Genomic DNA, 7842 nt, shown 5'->3' with positions numbered 1-7842 from the left:
CCCCTACACTGCCCTTGGGTGATTCACTTACACACAGGTTCAAGGAGGCAGGAACTACCTGGGTGGGACAGAAGCAAAGTTGTGCTTTGGGGCAGTACTGGCTGTGAGGGGGCCTGAGAAAACCTTTTGGGGTGGTGGGAAGACTTGGTGTCTAGATATGGGGGGTGGTTGTGTTCACTCAATCAAGAAATACTGAGCACATGGGGCCTGCCAGTCTCAGGAGTCAGAGAGACCCTCCTGCCCTGTGGGGAGTTGACCCCGACTGCTCACAGGCCCAGTGGGGCTGCGTTTCCAACCACACTGCTGGGCCTTCCTGCTCCCACAGCCGGGCTTCAGGCGCTGTGCTGGCTCCAGGATCCCCTGGCCTGGAGGGACTGAGTCCCATCCAGGGTGAGCAGGCTTCAGGGATCCTGGGTCTCCTCCTACTGTCAATCAGAATTCCTTCCAACCCTCAGGAATCGGGACACCCTGTAAATCACCAATTAGCATCAGGTCAAAGGTATTGAGGTCTCACACTAAGCAATAAACTGTGCCAACTGACCAAATTCAAAGTGCAGTGTTCCAACTACACAACATTCTCAATAACCCATTTTATGGATGAGAAGACAGAGGGGGTGTGAATCACCTAAGTGTCTCAGGGGCGGTGAGTGCTGTAACTTTACCCTGAACTAAGATCTACCTTGGAAAGCGATTCCACCTGGAGCCCATCCTGTGACCTGCTCCCTGAGGTTCTGAGGAAGACCGTTGGCTTTTCCTTGGGAAATTCCTCTTGCAATGACATTAAGTCATGCATCAGTCAGGACAAACGGTGAGGATGTGTTCATTAGGGATCCTGACTCTTAACGGCAAGTCAACTTTGTCTCAGGAAATGGGTCTTCTATTACCATTAATTCGGGCACCAAGGTAAATAAGAGTAACAACATAAAATCCATCATACATATAAGTACTTTTAATTTAAATTATAAATAACTTTATGAACTATAAATGGATGCATTGCATTGGTCCATGACAAACAGGACATTATGTACATTCATTACAAAGAAGTGCTGTCATGGGTGGGGATGTGGTGACAAGAGCAGGGTCATTTTTAGCAGGGAAGGATGTCCTACAGCTCTCAGTACAGGGTGGGTAAGTTCACAGTGCTTCTCCCCACGACCAAACTCTCACCAACACACACACACACACACACACACACACACACACACACACAGGCAAATGTACATAGATCCTAAAATGACCATCTACCTTCTGATCAGAAAAAAGATAAAGATATGTGCTCACATCACCTAACAACACACTGACCACACACACAGTTCCCATAATAACTTCTTAATACTTCAGTTCTATGAGCCTCTGAAGTTCCCCTCACTTGCGCTCACCATCATCTAACAGAAAGAAGTCATAAACAATTCTTCAAGTTTGATTCATTACAGTTCCTCTAAGAACTTATATTATTGCAAGTGTCAGAAGAATATAAAATTCAATTTCAGATGGAGTTTTTGGCTCAGTAGTTTTCATGGTTAAAAGTTTCCACTGACTACACAAAATTATTGGCTCTACTTTTCTCGTTCTGTGCTTCCTGTCCCAACTAAAATTTCCCTATACATCTCGTTATTTTGGATTTCAGTCAGTGGCCTGATAGTGCATTTTGTAGATAGTTTGATTGTTCCTACAGATCTCTATCTATTGATGAGCATTTTATTCTTTTAGTATTAAATAGAACAAATGACTTCCAGTCTACAGCTTTTCCTGTAACTGGAGAAACAATAAAGCTTATACCGACATCACTCACCACTACACTACCAGACTCACAGCTTGTCCTGACTGCACTCTGACCTCCTCTAGTCAGTGTCCAGAAAAATCAAGCCCACACACGTGTGGATGTGACTCTATAGGGCCAGCACGCCCACCTTCTCCATTTACTTACTCTCAGTCTTCACTACTTTCCTATATTTGACCTAGAAGTTGCCCTCCTCCTACCCCTACCCTGAGCATTTCAGAAGAGTAACCTAAAAACTAAACTCTTCATGGCACAAACTGTAATCACATTACTAGTAGCCATAAAGTTAGCCTATGAATGAATTTAAAAGGATTAGAATGAATGTATGATAATTACTTTAAACAAAAACATTTTGACTAATAAAACTGTAATTAACTTCATAATTATCAAATGGCATTAGTCTATTTTACTATCCTTTTTGCATTTACAGTACCCTATATGGATACTAATATATAAATCACACTTAACATCCCCAATTACTATGCTTAGATGGCACAATATCATCATTTTTCATTACAGCCGCTGTCACCACGCTCAGCACCCATTCTACGTGAGCTGGCATAACTCCTGCCATCAGTGCTCCCCGCCTGTGTGGCCGCACCGGGACCGTCACTAACAGCTGTGGGATCCAGCGACTGCGGTACTGATTGTGTCCAAAATCTTAACCTTCTTCAAGGACTAAAACTCATTATTCCAAACATTATAGTAATACAATTAACACGATTACCAAAATTATATCCTCTGGAATTAACACTAAACCTTATGGCCTAGTAACCAGCCTTATCAGCTTATTGCTCCTGAATCAACTGACACAGCCTCCACTTTTCACTAGCCTCCTTTCTGTTACTGCCTCCACTTGCATCAACAATGTCTCTTCTTCCACCAGCATACACAGCCAGCCGATTTCATCCATCCCAGCAATCATTAACCCCCAAAACTGTGTCATCACAAGTACCCTTACTACAAACATCCTTAGACTTTCACACTTCACAACTGACCACATTCTATAGTTTAATCAAAACAAAATTAGTCAAAACCCTAATTATTTACTACCCACTGAGAAAATCAGACAAGATGATTAAATTCAGGACTCTGTTTCTTACTGTATGTACTCCTTGGATCATTTTCACTTGTCACTGCATTAATTTTTACCCAGAATCTTGTAGGTTCCTTACATTTTATAATAATTCAACACTAAACTCAGGCAGCATCCATTTCTTAATCTGGTGTTTCCCTATGACTGGCATGAGTAAGAGCATTTAGAGTAAGCAGACTCCTTTAGGACCTGCTCCTTTGGTTCCCAAGGGCTTAACTGGAGTTTGCATTCCTGGACCCAGAGCACCTGCAGTCATGCTGCTCACACGAGGCAGCTGGGGCACATCACACATTATAATATTCAATCCCTTGGAAAACCAGATGGCATATCCTGTCCTTATACTATCTTTACAAAGAATGATCATAACGAGCCCCATCTGTCTGTGCCAGACAGATGTACAGCCACTCCCGCAGGGCTCCCCACCAGCCACAGACAGTAGGAGCTGTGGGCATCCATGCTCAGACAGCATGATGTCACAGAGGTGCTCCAGCCCTGACAACAACCCACGCCTTATGTCCTGGTCTGAAGCACGTGTCAGGCACCCAGGCACGGGGTTCAGAACCAGGACGAGCAGTCCCCTCAGCTGGAGTGAAAACCAGCGAGCTTGCTGGGGCGCTGTAAGATGCGGAGCCACTGCTCTTGAACAGCCTGTGCAGAGGCCCGCTGACTCCCCGTCACGGCAGGGACACAGCAGGCTGAACACTGCCTGGGGCTCCGGCCGGCTGGCAGGGGTGGCTCAGGGGGACCCCCGGACTCCCCCAGGCTCCTGCTCCCTCCCTCCGTTTTCTGGTGCTGCTCCCCACTCAGGTGGAGGCCTCCAATGCCAGTGAGAGTGCACACCGTGGGAGAAAGTGGTGCTGGAGTGGGTGTGGCCCTGTCTCTGAAAAGACGGCCGGCAGTCACGGCCAGCTAGTGTCCCCGCACACACTCTGCAGGGAACAGCACCAGCACCAGGGCAGGGCCTGCCATCACCAGAACTCACTTTCCTGTGCACGCCTGACGGGGTGGGGCCAGCTCAGTGGTGCAGCCCCAATTTCTCTGGCCCCAATCCACCCTCTAGCCAAGGTGTGCACACTGGGGAAAAAGTAAAACCAGTACAGAAGTGCTGCTGCAAGCCCTCAGGCCTCAGCCACATCCCAAACCAGAGACTGCCACCACACCCAGGAGAACCCCACTCCCACAGAGATCCTGCTCCAGCCCCACAGGACCCCGTGCCAACCCTGATAGGGCTGGAACAGTCACTGAGCAGAGGAGAAGCCTCTGCTTCAACCTGGAACTGGCTCCAGCCACTCTGACTCCAGCCCTGCCGCCCCCATTGCAGCGGCTGCCAGCACGTCCCGGGGGAAGAGGGCAGCCCAGGATCACTTCAGGTCCAGCTGTTCCCAACAAACCCACTGGGCACAGAAGACTGCACAGGAATGCTCTCACACAAGGACACCTTTCATTCTGGGGCAGGCAACTGTTTCACCTAATTTCACAGAAATACAGAAAGTTAAAATGAGAAGACACAAGAACACATTTTAAATGAAAGAATAACAAAATAACCATAATGAAAAGAAACAAATACTTTACCTGACAAAGAGGTCAAAGCAATAGCAACAAGAATGATAACTGAACTGGGAAAAAGAAGAGATGAGCACCGGGAGAACTGTCAAAAGAACTAGAAAATATAAAAAAGACCAATCAGAGCAGAACTGCAAGTTGTACAGAAGATTAGGCAATGCAGATGATCCATTAGCAATCCGGAAGACAGAATGAAAAACACCCAATCAAAAAAGCAAGAAGAAAAGGCCTGCTACATGAGTTTAAAGCACTTCCGAGACAGCAGCAAGCATAGTAACACTCACATTACAGGAGTCCCTGCAGGGAGAGAGAAAAAGGCTGAGAAAACATTGGATAAAATTAAGGCTGAAAACTTCCCTAATCTGAAGAAAGAAACGAGTATCAAGGCATAGGAATCAGAGAGTCTCAAACAGGATCAGCTGAGACAGACTCACATCAAGACATACCATCATTCAAAAAGCAAAATTTAAAGACAATGATAGAATTCTAAAGGCAGCAAGGAAAAAGGAAAGTGTCACAGAAAAGGAAATCCCTCATGAGTCTTTCAGCTGTCTTTACTGCACATATTTTTTAAACTTACATGTATGTACTGTTCATTGTCTCTAAGACTGTTTAGAGCTTTAGCTTTTTAAACTTATGTAGTTATTAAAGGAATAAAACCAAACACAATAAAAATTCAAAAAGATACACGCATCCCACTATTAACAGCAACACTATTTACAATTGCCAAGACATGAAAGCATCCCAAGTACATATCAACAGATGAATGGATAAAGGAGATTCACCATATGTAGGTAATGGAATACAATTCACCCATAAGAGAGAAGTGTATTTTTCCTTTTTTGGCCTTCATTCATTTTTAACTTCAAAACCCAGAATTTTAGAACTGGCATAAACATTTCCATTGCATCAAAACCAACAAAATACCTAGAAATAAACTTAACCAAGGAGGTTACGTGTATTCTGAAAACTGTAAAACACTGATGAAGGAAATTGAGGATGATACAAAGAAATGGAAATATATCTTATGCTCTTGGGTTGGAAGCAACAACATTATCAAAATGGCCATCTACCCAAAGGAATCTACAGATCCAATGTAACCCCTGTCAACACTCATGGCATTTATCTTTTTCTTTTTTTTTTTTTAGCTTTTTTTATTGATTTATAATCATTTTACAATGTGTCAAATTCCAGTGTTCAGCACAATTTTTCGGTCATTCATCGACATATACACACTCATTGTCACATTTTTTTCTCTGTGAGTTATCATAACATTTTGTGTATATTTCCCTGTGCTATACAGTGTAATCTTGTTTATCTATTCTACAATTTTGAAATCCCAGGCTATCCCTTCCCACCCTCCATCCCCCGGTAACCACAAGATCTGTATTCTCTGTCTCTGAGTCTATTTCTGTCCTTTATTTACGCTTTGTTTTTGTTTGTTTGTTTTTGTTTTTGTTTTTTAGATTCCACATATGAGCGATCTCATATGGTATTTTTCTTTCCCTTTCTGGCTTACTTCACTTAGAATGACATTCTCCAGGAGCATCCATGTTGCTGCAAATGGCATTATGTTGTCAGTTTTTATGGCTGAGTAGTATTCCATTGTATAAATATACCACCTCTTCTTTATCCAGTCACCTGTTGATGGACATTTAGGCTGTTTCCATGTTTTGGCTATTGTAAATAGCGCTGCTATGAATATTGGGGTGCAGGTGTCATCCTGAAGTAGATTTCCTTCTGGATACAAGCCCAGGAGTGGGATTCCTGGGTCATATGGTAAGTCTATTCCTAGTCTTTTGATGAATCTCCACACTGTTTTCCATAGTGGCTGCACCAAACTGCATTCCCACCAGCAGTGTAGGAGGGTTCCCCTTTCTCCACAGCCTCTCCAGCATTTGTCATTTGTGGATTTTTGAATGACGGCCATTCTGACTGGTGTGAGGTGATACCTCATTGTAGTTTTGATTTGCATTTCTCTGATAATTAGTGATATTGAGCATTTTTTCATGTGCTTTTTGATCATTTGTATGTCTTCCTTGGAGAATTGCTTGTTTAGGTCTTCTGCCCATTTTTGGATTGGGTTGTTTATTTTTTTCTTATTGAGTCGTATGAGCTGCTTATATATTCTGGAGATCAAGCCTTTGTCGGTTTCACTTGCAAAAATTTTCTCCCATTCCGTAGGTTTTCTTCTTGTTTTACTTCTGGTTTCCTTTGCTGTGCAGAAGCTTGTAAGTTTCATTAGGTCCCATTTGTTTATTCTTGCTTTTATTTCTTCTAGGAGAAAATTTTTGAAATGCATGTCAGATAATGTTTTGCCTATGTTTTCCTCTAGGAGGTTTATTGTATCTTGTCTTATGTTTAAGTCTTTAATCCATTTTGAGTTTATTTTTGTGTATGGTGTAAGGGAGTGTTCTAGCTTCATTGTTTTACATGCTGCTGTCCAGTTTTCCCAACACCATTTGCTGAAGAGACTGTCTTTATTCCATTGTATATTCTTGCCTCCTTTCTCAAAGATGAGTTGACCAAAAGTTTGTGGGTTCATTTCTGGGCTATATGTCTGTTTTGGTACCAATAGCATGCTGTCTTGACTGTAGCTCTATAGTACTGTCTGAAGTCTGGGAGAGTTATTCCTCCAGCCTCTTTCTTTCTCTTCAGTAATGCTTTGGCAATTCTAGGTCTTTGATGGTTCCATATAAATTTTATTATGATTTGTTCTAGTTCTGTGAAATATGTCCTGGGTTATTGGATAGGGATTGCATTAAATCTGTAGATTACCTTGGGCAGTTTGACCATTTTAACAATATTGATACTTCCAATCCAAGAGCATGAAATATCTTTCCATTTTTTAAAGTCTTCTTTAATTTCCTTCATCAATGCTTTATAGTTTTCTGTGTATAATTCTTTCACCTCCTTGGATAGATTTATTCCCAGATATTTTATTACTTTGGGTGATATTTTAAAGGGGATTGTTTCTTTACTTTCTTCTTCTGTTGATTTATTGTTAGTGTAAAGAAATGCAACTGATTTTTGAACGTTAATTTTGTAAGCTGCTACCTTGCTGAATTCTTCAATCAGCTCTAGTAGCTTTTGTGTGGACCTTTTAGGGTTTTCTATATATAGTAACATGTCATCAGCATATAATGACACTTTTACCTCTTCTTTTCCAATTTGGATCCCTTTTATTTCTTTCTCTTGCCTGACTGCTGTGGCTAGGACTTCCAGGACTATGTTGTATAGGAGTGGTGATAGTGGGCATCCTTGTCCCAGATTTTAGTGGGAAGCTTTTGAGTTTTTCACCGTTGAGTACTATGCTGGCTGTAGGTTTGTCATATATAGCTTTTATTATGTTGAGATATGTTCCCTCTATACCCACTTTGGCGAGAGTTTTTATCATAAATGG

General features: G+C 42.4%; 1 long non-coding RNA gene across 1 annotated transcript; it reads right to left on the bottom strand.

Annotated features, from left to right (window-relative positions):
* Nucleotides 1-2575: 2575 nt before the first annotated feature.
* On the bottom strand, nucleotides 2576-5062 carry LOC116662496. The gene is made up of 2 exons (XR_004318457.1): nucleotides 4449-5062; nucleotides 2576-4344 (listed from the first exon to the last, which is right to left on the bottom strand). It is a non-coding gene; the product is annotated as an uncharacterized LOC116662496 (long non-coding RNA).
* Between the last annotated feature and the right edge of the window lie 2780 nt (nucleotides 5063-7842).

Source organism: Camelus ferus, unplaced genomic scaffold, assembly GCF_009834535.1.
Source record: "Camelus ferus isolate YT-003-E unplaced genomic scaffold, BCGSAC_Cfer_1.0 contig2261, whole genome shotgun sequence".
Lineage (NCBI taxonomy): Eukaryota > Metazoa > Chordata > Mammalia > Artiodactyla > Camelidae > Camelus > Camelus ferus.
This window is presented reverse-complemented; position numbering and strand designations above follow the sequence as displayed.